Here is a 16,463-nt window from a genome sequence, read left to right on the forward strand (position 1 = left end):
GGCAGGCCCCAAGCAGTGTCCTCCCTTCCAGCCTTCCCCCAGCTTTACACACTGGGCATGACACCCTGCGGTCTGGGGTATCCCTGGGGTCACCAGGGGTCAGCTGTTCTGGCTCTGTCCCCTCCCAGCTCCTTGTGCCCCTCCAACCTGCTTGCTGGTAGAGTGAGAAGTCCAGGAGTCCGTCCCTGTTGAAAGATACTGAATTAGGAAACAAGCTTAATTGGATTTATCTTTTTTTCTTTTTCATCTCCTTTTTTTGGTAACTTTTTATCCAGTTTTATGAACTTTTTTTTTTTTTTAAATTTTGGCAGAAATCAGTCACCCAAAAATGACAGATGGCACAAACACTTTTATTAGAGGTGAGGGTTTGATCTTTCCGGGGTTGAGGGAAGGAGGAGAGGTGGGAGAGGACGTGCACACATTACCTCTAGAAACAACGAGCGACTCTCACGTTACAAAGTGGACCTCAGCCAGAGGCATTTTGTCCATTACTAGCAGGCAGTGTGGGAGTTCCCTTGTGCTGACATACACAAGCTGGTTCAGCTGCTCATGGAGGAGAATAGTGTTGCAGGCACAGGGGTGACAAAGATTTTTCTGTCTGGATCAGCAACAAGCACTGTCATCCTCCCACTCGACTGCAGATAGCTGTCTCCTGCACAAATCCAGCAAATCGGCAGTCCATCAAACATTTATATTGTAGCCATGCATTTTAAGCTTGAAAAACAGCTTTACGTTCTCTGGACTGGCCCCTTACGTAAATGCAGGCCATGAAGTTAGACAGATACAGCGACTGGAGTGTTTACTCTTCCATTTCAGTCCACCACATTTCCCTTACAACGGATGTATCCATCAATAAATCAAATGTGCAGATTAGACAAATCACACTTGCTAGTAACAGTTCCTGTAGCAAACATCTTAATCCCATTTCATGCTTTTTATGGAGTGCTATTAATTTCTTTGCCTGACTCTTGTTGCTTCTCGGGAATGTGAGACACACATTAAGAAAATATTTATTGAAGTTAAGTAGTCATTTCATTAAAAGTGGACATGGAAATATAGACACTGAAGCCAGCATTTTGCTCTGCAAGCTCATGTTACCTCTGGGGAAAAATTGTAAACACTGTTAATAGCTTATTTAAATTCAGAGATAGCTATCATAGAGATGAAAAATGTGAAGCTCTGCAGTCAAAAAAAAAAAAAAAAAAGCTATAGCTTCACAAAGGAAATATTTTTGAGCTCCAGGGCTCAGAACGACCATGAATTTAATGACTTTTGTTGAGGCAAAGATTGAGAAATTTATTTTTGGGATTCCATATCACATGATCAAAGGAAAATTGCCTCCTGCCCAATATAATGTCCCCAAAAGTACATGCACCAGGACCTAATAGTAGTCACTGGAAATAAACAGTAGGCAATCCAATTTCCTTTTTTTTTTTGTTAGAAATACACTTTAAGGAAGTAGACCAAAGTTTCTAGGCCCGGGATTTTGGTAGTGGCATTGGGATTTTGGTAGTCATTTATCTCTTTCAAAAGCAAAGTTTGCCTACTCCTTTCCCTTTCTGCCCATACCTTAGAATCCATCAAGTCACGTATTAATACGGAAATGTTTAATTTGGCAGGAATAATAGGGAAGGGAGAAGGGAGAAGGGAGAAGGGAGAAGGGAGAAGGGAGAAGGGAGAAGGGAGAAGGGAGAAGGGAGAAGGGAGAAGGGAGAAGGGAGAAGGGAGAAGGGAGAAGGGAGAAGGGAGAAGGGAGAAGGGAGAAGGGAGGGGAAGGGAAGGGGGAAGGGAAGGGAAGGGGGAAGGGAAGGTGCGGGAAGGTGCGGGAAGGTGCGGGAAGGGAAGGGAAGGGAAGGGAAGGGAAGGGAAGGGAAGGGAAGGGAAGGGAAGGGAAGGGAGAAGGGAGGGGAAGGGAAGGGAAGGGAGAAGGGAGGGGAAGGAAAGGGAAGGGAGAAGGGAGGGGAAGGGAAGGGAGAAGGGAGGGGAAGGGAAGGGAAAAGGGAGGGGAAAGGAGGGGAAGGGAGGGGAAGGGAGGCGAAGGGAAGGGAAGGTGACTGCCTGAATATCCTGGTAAAAGAGTTTGCATCTTGTCCAAAACATCCATAAATGAAGACCAAAAACAACTGCTTTAGACATTCTTGAGCAATGTCATTCTTTAGCATTTTTTGCTTGCCCTTTTAATCCCACTTATTTTATCTGAACCTTAGAGAAAACATTTCTCCATCTTATTTTTGAGGTATTTTTCTATAACACTGGCCCTTCATCACTGATTCCTACTCTGTATATCAGACAGAGAGGGGACATTACAGATAATTCAACTTCCCAATCAGTAGCACTGCTAATTATGGCACCCAATAGATGATGGTCATATATGACAAAATTCCAGAAAAATGGACAAAACATATTAAAATCCATTAGGAGATTTTATACCTTTTTTTGGTTCATCTTCGCTCAGCAAGCTACATTTGTATTTAGGCACCATCACATGCCTGGAGATGTGATTTACTGAAATGCTAAACAGCAACATTCTTAGAAGCCCCTTTCATTTATTTTTAGCTACTTTTGGTCCATGAGGAAGAGGAAGAGGAAGGGAAAAGCCAACGGGGAAGTGAGTCTTTGAGTACATGTGAAACTAAACACAGTTTGAGTTTCTAAGGCCGTATTTATTTGCATGTGCTCTGATCTTACCTGTGAGGAGAGCCCTATACCAACCATAATTCCAATCTGAAAATATTTATACAGCTTCTACAGTTGCTTTGCACATGGTGTACAAGTTCTTGGAAGACCATTAATGAACAGTTTCCATAATGAGACAACAACAATAGATTTTGATCCCTGTTGTGATCTCTTTCCAGTAAAAACAATAAGGATTCAAAGTGACAGAGGGCAGGGTTAGATGGGAAATCGGGAAAATTGCTGGCTGGGAGGGTGGGCAGGCCCTGGCACAGGGTGCCCAGAGCAGCCCTGGATCCCTGGCAGTGTCCAAGGCCAGGCTGGACATTGGGGCTTGGAGCAGCCTGGGACAGTGGCAGGTGTCCCTGCCCATGGCAGGGGGTGGCACTGGATGAGATTTAAGGTCCCTTTCAACCCAAACCATTCTGGGATTCTGTGACTCTGTGAAAATCTTCCCTTCCATGTTCACCAAATGCCCATTTTCAAGTGCTGAGATGGCTTCCAGAGACCACGTTGGACCACATTTTTCTATTCACTTAGAAATAATTGACGACTCTTCTGATCTCTTTTCCCATGTCCCACAGAGTCTAATGAGGTAGATAATGAAATATTCCAGGCTCCTAAAGTGTTCCTGCATCTTTCTTTTTCCTCAGGTGGTAAGAAAAGTTATTCCTGTGCCATAAGCTCCGTGATTTTAACTGTGTCTGATTGACACATAATCTCTGCATGTTAACAGCAAGAAACATTACAATGCATACAATTTTCCTGGGAAAAAAAAAACAAAAGAGAGGAGAAAAAAACCACCCAGCTACCTGGCTTCTTGTGAGCAGCACTACAACATCACTTTCTGAATACCTAACACCCAGATGATTGTCTTCAGGCAAGAAACATTCATAGCTATTTGATAGATGGAGTTTCAGATTAGGTTTTACTTCACTGAGGGTCTTGTCATAATATTTGTTTAAGACTTAATCAAGCTACGACTGCATTTAGAGTGTCCTCAGAGTAACTGGACTGTTCATTCCTCATCTCTCTTGAACCCAGAAAACTGGACATTGCCAGCAGATTCCAGCACGTTCTGCCATCACAGGAAGAAACGTCTGTCAGGCTTTTCCAACTAACTTTGTTCTAAGCAGTGAAAAGAAAAAATTAAAGAAAAAATAGAAAGGAGGAAAATCAGAGATGTGAAATCACTTGGTATAATACTCAGCAAACCATAATTGAGTGAGAAAATTCGCCACCTGAATTCTGCTTTGAAATAAAAAGGAAAAAAATCTTCTTTTCAGTTAGGACTGGCCTTTACAAGACTTTGATTTTGCTAAACTGCCTCAACAAAATTACCTATTGCTCTGAACTTTATCTCAGACTCCATAATTTTCTTCCCTAGCTGGGGACTCATGTTCCTCAGGACTTCTTGTGATTTTATGAAAGCTGGGTTAGCTGATTCCCTCTGTGTTTAGAACACTTGCCCCATCTGTAATGAAACAGAGTGTTAGTTCTCTTTGGACAGATGGCACCACTGCTAGTGTTTAATATTTTAACTAAGTGTTTAATATTTAGAAACTATGTACCAGTGAGAAATGTGCACTAGGAACAAAAATCAATGCCATAAAGAACAGGGAATTTTCCTCACCCCGCTTCTGATTTTATCAATTCTTAGTAGGAAGCAATCCCATGGTTTTCGATAGCTGGGAGCATGAAGGCAACTTTAATCTATGCCAGCTGCTAATAGACCAAGGCTTACTGGGCCATAGGGAGCTAGAGAGGCACATTTTTATTTGTCTGCCCTTCCACAGAGAAACAAATTATTTTTTAATTTACTTCTCCCATTTTCCAATTAATTTGGCCATATCAACATTCCAGTGCCCAGCAAAATGTATTTGAATTGGCAGAGCTGTGCAAAAGCTGTGCTTGCAGTACTGCAAATTCAAATTCTTCCCATTAGCTACCCAGTTAAGCAGAAGGAAGTTTAAATTACCAGCCTCTGAATTTATTTATTTATTTTTACAGAAGACTAGTAGTTAACTACGTTCAAAGTCACATGAATAATAAGAGAATATATACCAGATCAAGCCACAAAAGAGGTGGGGAAAAGCAGAAATAAGGCAAATGAGAAGGAAAGAAAACACATTGCCATTGGAAAATAATTTCTTACTTAATTGTGGTCTAATTCAGTAAGTTATTAGACTTCTATTTAAAAAAGAAACATCTGATAATTAAGTAGCTATCAAACCAAATTGATCATTAGTTTGGGAAACATAGGCAACCCTTTTATTGAAAGGCTGCTTCCAAGTTATGTAGCTTTAAATAGATATCTCCCTCTCCAGTAACCCAACTCAGTGGAGCCAGTGACACAAATAAAATGTTTCGTGTGAATAAGAACAGCAGCTAGAGCATGCTCTGTAGAAAAAGAGAATTGATCTAAGCTGCTTAGGGATACTCTTAGGAAGCAGAGTCTGCTTTCTGTTATCTTGAGAACAGCATTGTCTGCCTGGCCTCTGGGAAATCAATCCTTCCCTAAACTGTAATTCTTCTATTTTTTCTTTTTTTTCCAAAACACACTTGCTACATGCACACTGATTTAAAACTTCAATTCCATTATTAAGGTAATTAAACAATACAAGTTCTTTTCAAGATGGGTGAGCTTGTAATGATCACAACAGAAGAGCACGTCCATTTGTAGCAAAACATTTGTTTAATGTAATCAAAGTTAAGAGAACCAAAAAAAATTGAAATATTTGCACAGTCCACAGGATCAATATTGCATGTTAAACTCTACCTAAAACTCATGCAAAAAGGCAACAAGTCTTTTTCTGACACCTGCTGAAATTTGATGTCTTTGGATAAATGTCTGTAAGTAAACAAAAGGTTTTTAATACTGAAAGACACATCAAAACTCTTGATTGTCTCGTCCCTGTCTAAGTGACTGAGTTTATGAGTAAAATGTTCAAAATAATTTTGGCGTCTGGACTATTTTGACAAAATGTTACTCAGGCTGCTGAATCATGTGAATCATGAGTCCATTTCCAAAATCACAGCACTTGAAGAAGCACAGCTCCTTTCTGTAGGGAGAAATAACAGGCCAGAAGTAAGGTTTTGACTTCATTGCTCATTTAGGGTTAAAAAGATGATACGTTACAGAATTCAATATTCACGAAGAAAAAATAGCTTCACAAATTAAGATTCTTGCTTCTTCATTTTTAAATGTTTTGACCTTCCTTCCTTCCTTCCGAATTCCTTCCGAATTCCTTCCGAATTCCTTCCTTCCTTCCGAATTCCTTCCTTCCTTCCGAATTCCTTCCTTCCTCCCTCCCTCCCTTCCCTGCCGTTTGTCAAGCAATATTTACATATTATATCAAGATTTATGTGACTATGCATAGACAAGGTTTTTTCAGATTTGTGCATATTTCCTTTGTCCATATTTGGATTCTTTAATCGCAGAAGAGATGCAGTTGCTGTTAGAAATATTAAAATAATTTTCAGAAACTTGATTAGAATCTGATTACAGTAATAATATAATCAGTAAAAATCCTGATGCCACTGAGTCCTAAAGAAATAGGACTATTTATTATAAAAGAGGAAGTTTTTCTTCAGGTTAATCTACAATTTCTATTGTTCATGTATCTATTTTTAAAATAAAAACTTATTAGAAATTAAAATAGAAAATGGGAATTTCATATAATAGGCTTATATTACTCAACACAGCTTTGTCCTAAAAATATCCAAATAGCCTAAAGGAAACTGGAGGGATTCAAGAAGTTGAAAAGAAGGCTGTAATTAGAAATGACAAATTTCTGACTTTGAAATTGTAGCAAGATGGACTATACAGAGAAAATCTGTCTTTTACAAAACTCCTTATCTTACACTCCCAATTATTTAATCATTCATGGTATTACAAAGTGCTGTGGACCAACTTTTCAGAAACGGACAGTTTAATTTTTTTAACCATTACTTGGTTTTGACTTGCCCAAAGGACCTGTCTTTGAGAAAATATTTCCCTCTTGTGAGCTTGTTTTTTTACATAGAGTTTAACTAATTAGATTAATCTTATACCCAGATTTTTACACCAGCTTAGCATATACTAGTGAATGCCTTGAGAAATCATGAGAGCTTCAGACTGACTTTGACACACCAAAATTTCTCTGTAGGATCCAGAATAACATGAAAATTTGAAGATATTCTAATTATACAGACCTTGTACAGGAAATACTAAAGAGTTTTTTTCTTTTTTTTATCATGACTACTAGAATTGAATAAATAATGTTTCAAAATTAGCATTATTTTTTCTTTCTCTCATAGATTCATCTCAACAACAACAACAAAAAAAAAATCTGTTGGCTCTATTCTGGTTTTTTCTATTTTGCCAGAGGCAGTATCTGCCACCCACATGGATGGATGTATTTCATATAAGACTGACAACAGACTGCATGAAATAGAACTTTTTTTACCTCACTGTACAAAATATATTAATCATTGGCTCCACAGTTTGACCTTCAAGGGAAACCTCAAGGACTGACACTCTTTGTCAATGGGACTGGAGTAACTTTTTCTGATTCTGCACAAAATTAATGCCAGCTGTTGACACTCTCACCCTTTGGCAGTGCATGTGTGTTTATACAAACACACATTAAGTAATATACATAAAGGGACATGGGTTAATAATAAATACTTTTTGTTCCTTTAAGTCTATTTTAAACGCAAGAAAAAAAAAATCCAGCTGAGAACACATTTTTTGGTGTAACTCTCATTGTCCCTCCAACTTTGCCTTAAAAGAAACATCCATTGCAGTGTTGTGGTGTTGTGTGTCAGGTGTATATTATTAGGTAAAATATATTTTATATTACATGCTATATATTATAAAACGTTCTATATTATATATTTATTGTAATTTAATTATACAGTATATCATTATTAATTAATAAGCTCACGTTTTCACTAAAGCCTTGTTGGACATAAACAAAATATTTTTATGCCCCTCTTTAATCTCTGGTGTTGTGGGGAAGACACCAAACATTGGACATACTAAGACAGGTTTCTGTTTTACAGCTTAACCTACAGGAAGGAATAGATTCTGATGTCCCATAGATCAAAGATAATTTTCTAGCAGGCTTGCTTTCATTTTTATGTTTAACAAACCTGTACAAAAAGGGCTGGGAATAAAAAGTCATGGGTTTTGGAGGGTCTGAGTTCTCTAAATGAAGAGTTCAGGGGATTTTTCAGGATTGATCACAAAATTGTGTACACTACAAAGAACACATGAGGTTGTGTTATTCAAAGCAGGGATTACTTTAGACTTGGATTAGTATCCTCAGGGCCCTGACTGGTCAAGGAGAAAAAAAAAGGAAATAATTCCAGGACAGAGATTTTGCTCTCTGGGAGCAGTTCCAGTACTTAATAATCCTGACCTTGAAAAGGCTTCTCCTTAATACACAGGTTGTACTAGTTTGAAAACAAACCAGTGGGAGGCACTAAGTCAGAATAACAATTTAATGGCAATTAAAGAAAAGGGGGAAAAAAAAAAAAAAAAAAAAAAGGTAAAAGAAAACACTTTCAAAGTGACAGAGTCAAGGTACAACCTGACACCCTGTTAGGCAGGGTGGTGGTAGCAGTCTGGTAGAATGATGGCTGCAGTCCTCTGAAGCAGTGATCCTGTAGTAAAACAGTCTGCTCTTCCTCAGGAAGTCCAATGGTGGCTGTGTAGCTCCTGTCCTCTGGAAATCCAGTGGGAAGCCGGTGTCTCTGGTGTTCAGCCTCAGCTTATATCCACGCTGGGATGCTTGGTTCCTCCCTCTGGGTGGAGCATCTCACAATGGGGTAACAAGTCATGAGGCAGAGTGTTGATTAGGCTCATTAACAGAAGATAATCCGGAGGGAGTTATCTCTGAGTCAGGCGGCAGGACAATGATGGGCCATTAACAGAAAGATAGTCTGGGGGGAGGAGGCAAGGAAACACTGCCCCACCTGATTTCAACGGCTGATGGGGATGGTAATAGAATACACTGCAACCCAGGACATTATCCACCCCTTATTCTATTACCATCTACATTATCCCAAATCAATACCTTCTTAAACTCTAAAACACACATACATATATATATATATATATATATATATATACACAGTGAAACCTACACACCGTTCTCACCTAAGATTAGGTCTCCTTGTGGTACACAACGGGTTTCCCCATCTTTCTGCATTACCCACCAAGTGCAACCAGGTCCTTGAGCAAAGACAATCCCACGGATGGGTTTGTCTTTGCCTGAGGTGGGATTAATCCAAACAGTCTTTCCTAAAATACCTCTCAGGTGTACCACAGGGACTCTATCTCCATCCACTGTGTGCAAGGGTTCAGACTCGGCAGGACCAGCTCGATTGATGGACCCTCGGGTATTGACTATCCAGGTGGCCTTTGCTAAGTTCACTTCCCAATTTTTGAAGGTCCCCCCACCAAGTGCCTTTAGGGTAGTTTTAAGTAGTCCATTGCAGCGTTCAACTTTTCCAGCAGCTGGTGCATGATAAGGAATATGATATATCCATTCAATACCGTGTTCTCTGGCCCAGGTGTTGATGAGGCTGTTCTTAAAATGAGTCCCGTTGTCTGACTCGATCCTGTCAGGGGTGCCATGTCTCCACAGGACTTGCTTTTCCAGGCCCAGGATGGTGTTCCGGGCTGTAGCATGAGGCACAGGGTAGGTCTCCAGCCATCCAGTGGTTGCTTCAACCATGGTCAACACGTAGTGCTTGCCTTGGCGGGTTTGGGGAAGGGTGATGTAGTCAACTTGCCAGGCTTCACCATACCTGTACTTTGACCATCGTCCACCATACCACAGAGGCTTCACCCGCTTGGCCTGTTTGATTGCAGCACAGGTCTCACAACTGTGGATGACCTGTGAGATGCTGTCCATGGAAAGGTCCACCCCTCGGTCACGGGCCCATCGGTATGTTGCATCTCTCCCCTGATGACCAGAGGCATCATGGGCCCAACGAGCTAGGAATAATTCTCCCTTGTGCTGCCAGTCCAGATCCACCTGTGATACTTTCGCCTTGGCAGCTCGGTCCACCTGCTCGTTGTTGCGATGCTCTTCATTAGCCCGACTCTTGGGTACGTGCGCATCCACGTGTCGAACCTTCACGGTCAGCTTCTCTACTTGGGCGGCGATGTCCTGCCAAATCTCAGCGGCCCAGATGGGTTTCCCTCTGCGCTGCCAGTTGGCCTTTCTCCAGCGATCCAGCCATCCCCACAGAGCATTAGCTACCATCCATGAGTCGGTGTAGAGATAGAGCCTCGGCCACTTCTCTCGTTCAGCAATATCCAAAGCCAGCTGGACGGCTTTAAGCTCTGCAACCTGACTCGATCCACCTTGTCCCTCGGTAGCTTGTGCAACTCGTCGTGTGGGGCTCCATACTGCAGCTTTCCACTTTCGATTAGCGCCTACAATTCGGCAGGAACCATCAGTGAAGAGGGCATAACGTCTTTCAGTCTCCGGTAGCTCATTATATGGTGGGGCTTCCTCAGCACGAGTCACTTGCTCTTCCTCTTCTTCAGAGGATAATCCAAAAGTCTCACCTTCAGGCCAATTTGTTATAATTTCTAGAATCCCAGGGCGATTCGGGTTTCCAATACGGGCACGCTGTGTGATGAGGGCGATCCACTTGCTCCATGTGGTGTCGGTGGCATGATGCGTGGAAGGAACCTTTCCCTTGAACATCCAACCCAGCACCGGTAGTCGGGGTGCCAGAAGCAACTGTGCTTCAGTGCCAATTACCTCTGAGGCAGCTTGGACTCCTTCATAGGCTGCCAAGATTTCCTTCTCTGTGGGAGTGTAGTTGGCTTCAGACCCTCTGTAGCTTCGGCTCCAGAATCCCAGTGGTCGGCCCCAAGTCTCACCAGGCACCTTCTGCCAGAGGCTCCAGGACAGACCATTGTTCCCGGCTGCAGAGTAGAGCACATTCTTCACCTCTGGTCCTGTCCTGACTGGGCCAAGGGCTACCGCATGAGCGATTTCCTGCTTGATCTGGGCAAAGGCTTGCTGCTGTTCGGGGCCCCAGTGGAAATCATTCTTCTTGCGGGTAACCAGGTAGAGAGGGCTCACGATCTGGCTGTACTCGGGAATGTGCATCCTCCAGAAACCTATGGCGCCCAGGAAAGCTTGTGTTTCCTTCTTGCTGGTCGGTGGAGACATCGCAGTGATCTTATTGATGACCTCAGTGGGAATCTGACGTCGTCCATCTTGCCACTTTACTCCCAGGAACTGGATCTCTCGGGCAGGTCCCTTGACTTTGCTCCTTTTGATGGCAAAGCCAGCTTCCAGGAGAATCTGGATGATTTTCTCTCCTTTCTCAAACACTTCCTTTGCTGTGTTTCCCCACACGATGATGTCATCAATGTATTGCAGATGTTCTGGAGCCTCACCCTTTTCCAATGCAGTCTGGATCAGTCCGTGGCAAATGGTGGGACTGTGCTTCCACCCCTGGGGCAGTCGGTTCCAGGTGTACTGCACACCCCTCCAGGTAAAAGCAAACTGGGGCCTGCATTCTGCTGCCAAAGGAATGGAGAAGAAGGCATTGGCAATGTCAATAGTGGCGTACCACTTCACTGCTTTGGACTCCAGCTCGTACTGAAGTTCCAACATGTCCGGCACAGCGGCGCTCAATGGTGGCGTGACCTCATTCAGGCCACGGTAGTCCACCGTCAGCCTCCATTCTCCACTGGACTTACGCACTGGCCATATAGGGCTGTTGAAAGGTGAATGGGCCTTGCTGACCACCCTTTGGCTCTCCAGTTTGCGAATCATCTCATGGATGGGAACCACAGAGTCTCTGTCGGTGCGGTATTGCCGACGGTGCACTGTTGCTGTGGCGATTGGCACCTGTTGTTCTGCAACTCTTAGCAGTCCCACGGCAGAGGGGTCATCTGAGAGGCCAGGCAATGTACTCAGTTATCTGATATCTTCTGTCTCCACAGCAGCTATCCCAAAAGCCCAACGATGTCCTTTTGGGTCCTTGAAATATCCATTTCTGAGATAGTCTATGCCGAGAATGCACGGGGCCTCTGGGCCAGTCACAATGGGGTGTTTCTGCCACTCGTTCCCAGTTAAACTCACTTCAGCTTCCAGTACAGTAGGCTGCTGGGATCCTCCTGTCACCCCAGAAATAGAAATGGGTTCTGCTCCCACATACCTTGATGGCATCAGAGTACATTGAGCACCGGTGTCAACCAAAGCCGTGTATTTTTGTGAGTCAGATGTGCCAGGCCATCGGACCCACACAGTCCAAAAGACCCGATTCTCCCTTTCCTCTACCTGGCTAGAGGCAGGGCCCCTCTATTCCTGGTCACGTTGCATGTTGCTCCCTTCCGATGAATACGTTCCTGAGGTCCCTTCAAGAGGATCGGTCATATTATCATTCCGGTACCGTCTGGAGTTCTGTGTGCGGGAGACCGGAGCAATGTTGACTCTAGATGCGCTTCTTGTGGTAGTTGTCCCTCTTTTTAGTTCACGTACCCGAGCTGCTAAGGAGGAGGTGGGTTTTCCATCCCACTTACTCATGTCTTCTCCATGTTCCTGAAGGAAAAACCAGAGGTTACCTCGTGGGGTGTATCCTCTCTCCCTGGTTGGGGGTCGCCGGCTCCTAATGGCAGAGACTCTTGTTGGTTCTGGTGAGATCTGGTAAATCTCTTCCTTAAGTTCCTTTTTCAATTTCTGATGGCCTTCTTCAATCAAGCTCCGGACTTGCTCAGCCAAAAGACTTGTTTCCACGGATGAGACATGGGTGCGAAACGGGGCTGTGACGGTGTCCTCGTAAATCCTCAGTTTGTTCACCAAGACGCCCACCCTGTCCTCACCTTCCCTCTATTGCAGCGTTGCCAGGTAACGGGAGTATATCTCTGGTCCAAGGCGTGCGAACCTCAACCACATCTGTGACGTGCACTGGACACCATCTGGGCTCTTAGGAAATCTCTCATCTTCTGAGAAAATGATCTCCAGCACAGCCAATTCCCTCAGACACCGGATACCTTGTTCCATTGTGCTCCATTTTCCTTGGTGCACCTGGAGGTCTTCTTTACAAAGGTACCTGTCCCTTACACTTGTAAGCAGTCGCCGCCAGAGGCTGAGGGTTTCTTGGGTTCTCCCGATCCCCTGGTCAATGACCACATCCCGGGACAGAGATCCCAGTTGCCTGGCCTCACTTCCGTCCAGAATGGTGTCATTGGCTGCAGCGTCCCAGATGCGGAGCAGCCAGGTCAGGATAGACTCGTTCGTCTGGCGAGTGAATTCCCTCCGCAGGTCATGCAGCTCACCCAGGGATAGTGATCGAGTGATGATCTCTGGTTCTGCTTCTTCTGCTGGGTGCGAAGGTCCTGCTGCATCCTCGTCAGTCACTATGCGGACTGATTTGCTTTTTGATTTCTTCTTCTGCACGGGGGCAACTGCAATCGGTTTAGGTTGTTCTGGTTCAGTGATGGTTTGCATGGGGACGCTGACAGTGCTTTTGGTTCCCTTCTCCTCTGTGTCAGTCTGCGTGGACATGGACGCTGTTGTCTTGCGTCTGGGTTCTTTCTCCTCTGTGTCAGTCTGCGTGGACATGGACGCTGTTGTCTTGCGTCTGGGTTCTTTCTCCTCTGTGTCAGTCTGCGTAGACATGGACGCTGTTGCTTTGCATTTGGTTCCTTTCTCCTCTGTGTCAGTCTGCGTAGGCATGGTGTTTGTTGCTCTGCTCTTTTTCCCTCCCTCATCCTGAGGATGCTGTGCCATAGCTCTGATTCTAAGCATGGTGTACATGGTGCAGGCTGTACAGAGAAGACAAAGCAGAACTGACAGCAAGTTTATGCCGTCTTTGACATCCAGAGGGAATTCAATATTTTCAAAAACTGCTGTGCCTGGCCTGAAAGGCTGGAAGAAACCACTCTCTACTCCTCCCACCAGGGGCTGGGTGCGATTGTTGAGGAGATCCCAGACATAGGAGCCCAGACTAGGACAGCCAAACAAAACTGAGTATATATTCCGAATGGTATTCATCGCCTCACAGGTTATTATGCTGTAGACATAATAAACCAATAAAGCAATTCTCATACCATTTCCTGGTTTTAACAGGAGTAATACAACAGGCAGGTAGTTCCCCATGTGAGGAAAAATATAGAGAGCAAGATACAGTACCCATGCAGACCAGCTGAGCACCATGGTGAATAGATTTCTGTTTATACAAAATTGTAATTCTGACTTTTTCTCAGAGCAAGCCCCACGTTGGGCGCCAAATTATGTACTAGTTTGAAAACAAACCAGTGGGAGGCACTAAGTCAGAATAACAATTTAATGGCAATTAAAGAAAAGGGGGGAAAAAAAAAAAAAAAAAAATGGTAAAAGAAAACACTGTCAAAGTGACAGAGTCAAGGTACAACCTGACACCCTGTTAGGCAGGGTGGTGGTAGCAGTCTGGTAGAATGGTGGCTGCAGTCCTCTGAAGCAGTGATCCTGTAGTAAAACAGTCTGCTCTTCCTCAGGAAGTCCAATGGTGGCTGTGTAGCTCCTGTCCTCTGGAAATCCAGTGGGAAGCCGGTGTCTCTGGTGTTCAGCCTCAGCTTATATCCACGCTGGGATGCTTGGTTCCTCCCTCTGGGTGGAGCATCTCACAATGGGGTAACAAGTCATGAGGCAGAGTGTTGATTAGGCTCATTAACAGAAGATAGTTCGGAGGGAGTTATCTCTGAGTCAGGCGGCAGGACAATGATGGGCAATTAACAGAAAGATAGTCTGGGGGGAGGAGGCAAGGAAACACTGCCCCACCTGATTTTAACAGCTGATGGGGATGGTAATAGAATACACTGCAACCCAGGACACAGGTCCAGTGGAAATCTCGCTTCATGCAACATGTGTGCCTCTCGTCTTTCCTCTGTGCTGCTCTAAGCCTTATTCTGTCTTCTGCATCAGGTTACTGCCTTTATGGCAATGAAAACTGAATCTAAATCATCCTTAACCTTTTCTTTTTGAGGCTAAACCAACTGAGCTTCCACAGCCTTTCCTCAGCATAAACATTTCTGTGCTGGTGTCCTTCTACAAGGATTTCCAACATGTTCAAACTCTTATGTTTTCAAAATGAAGTCAGCACAGCAGGGAAAAAAATCATGAGTCTTCATCACCAGCAGCTACTGAGGTAACAGCTGCTCTGCTGAAGTCAACATCTCTGAGGGATGTCAAGTCTGCGCCTGTGCTTCTCAACTCCACATAAATATGATTATTCAAAGTAGAACACTGTTTCGGATTTCTTCTCTAGAAAAATATGCTAGAAAAATATGGCAGGTTACTGCAGTTATAATGTAATTTTTACATATTAGATGAAAACTGATTTTCTCTGTGTCTTACATGTCTGTGTAAGAATGGGTCTTGGCTTTCAAATCCCTTGAACCAAAAAAAAAAAAAAAAAAAAAAGTTTGACTTTGTCTTTCTGTGTGCCATGTCTAAGTCCAAGGGCAGCTGAATTGTGAGCCCCCACCTGCAGAGCTGCCCCAGCCCTGGGCCCAGCTCAGGAAGGAGCTGGAGCTGCTGCAGCCAGGCCAGGGCAGGCACCAGGATGAGCAGAGGGATGGAGCAGCTCTGCTGGGAGGAAAGGCTGCCAGAGCTGGGCTTGTTCAGCCTGCAGAGGAGAAGCTCTGGGGTCACCTCACTGGGGCCTTGCAGGGCCTGAAGGAGCTGCAGGAAACCTGGACAGAGACAATTGCCAAGGGCTGGAGGGACAGGACACAGGGAATGGCTTCCCAGTGCCAGGGGGCAGGGCTGGATGGGATCTTGGGCAGGAATTGTTCCCTGGCAGGGTGGGCAGGCCCTGGCACAGGGTGCCCAGAGCAGCTGGGGCTGCCCCTGGATCCCTGGAGTGTCCAAGGCCAGGCTGGATATTGGGCCTGGGAGCAGCCTGGGGCAGTGGGAGGTGTCCCTGCCCATGGCACAGAGTGAGATGAGATGAGCCTTAAGGTCCCTTCCAATGCAAATTATTTCTGAAATAAGAACCAAGTTGATAAATGAGAGTAAAATATTGAATCCCAAAACACTGTACTTGGGATCCCATTGCCTATCTAGACTGTAAGGGAGCAAAGTGTCCCATCTTCTTTACTTTGGAAAAATGATTGTTTTCCTGCCCCGAATTCACTGTTCGCACTTCATTTACCTGCACATTTCTGAGGTTAAACCTGCTTTTATGCATGATTTGTGATGAGTTTGGGGGTGAGAGTGTACCCAACTGCTTTTCAAGACTCGTGGTTGTTCCCCTCTCCTCAGAACTTCTGCAGTCCTGACAATGAATTCAATTCTCAAACTTTTGTGTGGAATCAGAACATAAATCTGAGTGTTTTCTCTCTCCTTTTACAGGGTTTTATGGGCAGGAATGCTGTTGTGAAGAATTTATGAACGTGAAATCTTCACTAACTACAGGATTATTGCCTTTTCTAGAGGAATAAATCCCAGCTACCTCTCAGTTTAGGTATAAAGTTCTCTTCACTGCAGGATTCAGCACTGGCAGGAGCTGTCTCAGGGTCTTTATATCTGCTGGATGTTTTCAGGGTTGTAAAAGATCTAAGAGGAGCCCAGGATAAATACCAACAGATCTCAAGTAATTAGGCAGAGCACCTACATGAGAAGAAGGAGGCTTGCAAGCAATTATTTTCCTAAAGCAATGTAAGGCAGAGATGTATGACAGATTTCATAATTTTATCTGTAACTTGCCACTAGTTTAGCAAATAGAACACATTCCAGATTCCAAATATATGCTACATTACAAACATTGTGTATCAGAAGAATGCA

Source organism: Corvus moneduloides, chromosome Z (assembly GCF_009650955.1).
Source record: "Corvus moneduloides isolate bCorMon1 chromosome Z, bCorMon1.pri, whole genome shotgun sequence".
Taxonomy (NCBI): domain Eukaryota; kingdom Metazoa; phylum Chordata; class Aves; order Passeriformes; family Corvidae; genus Corvus; species Corvus moneduloides.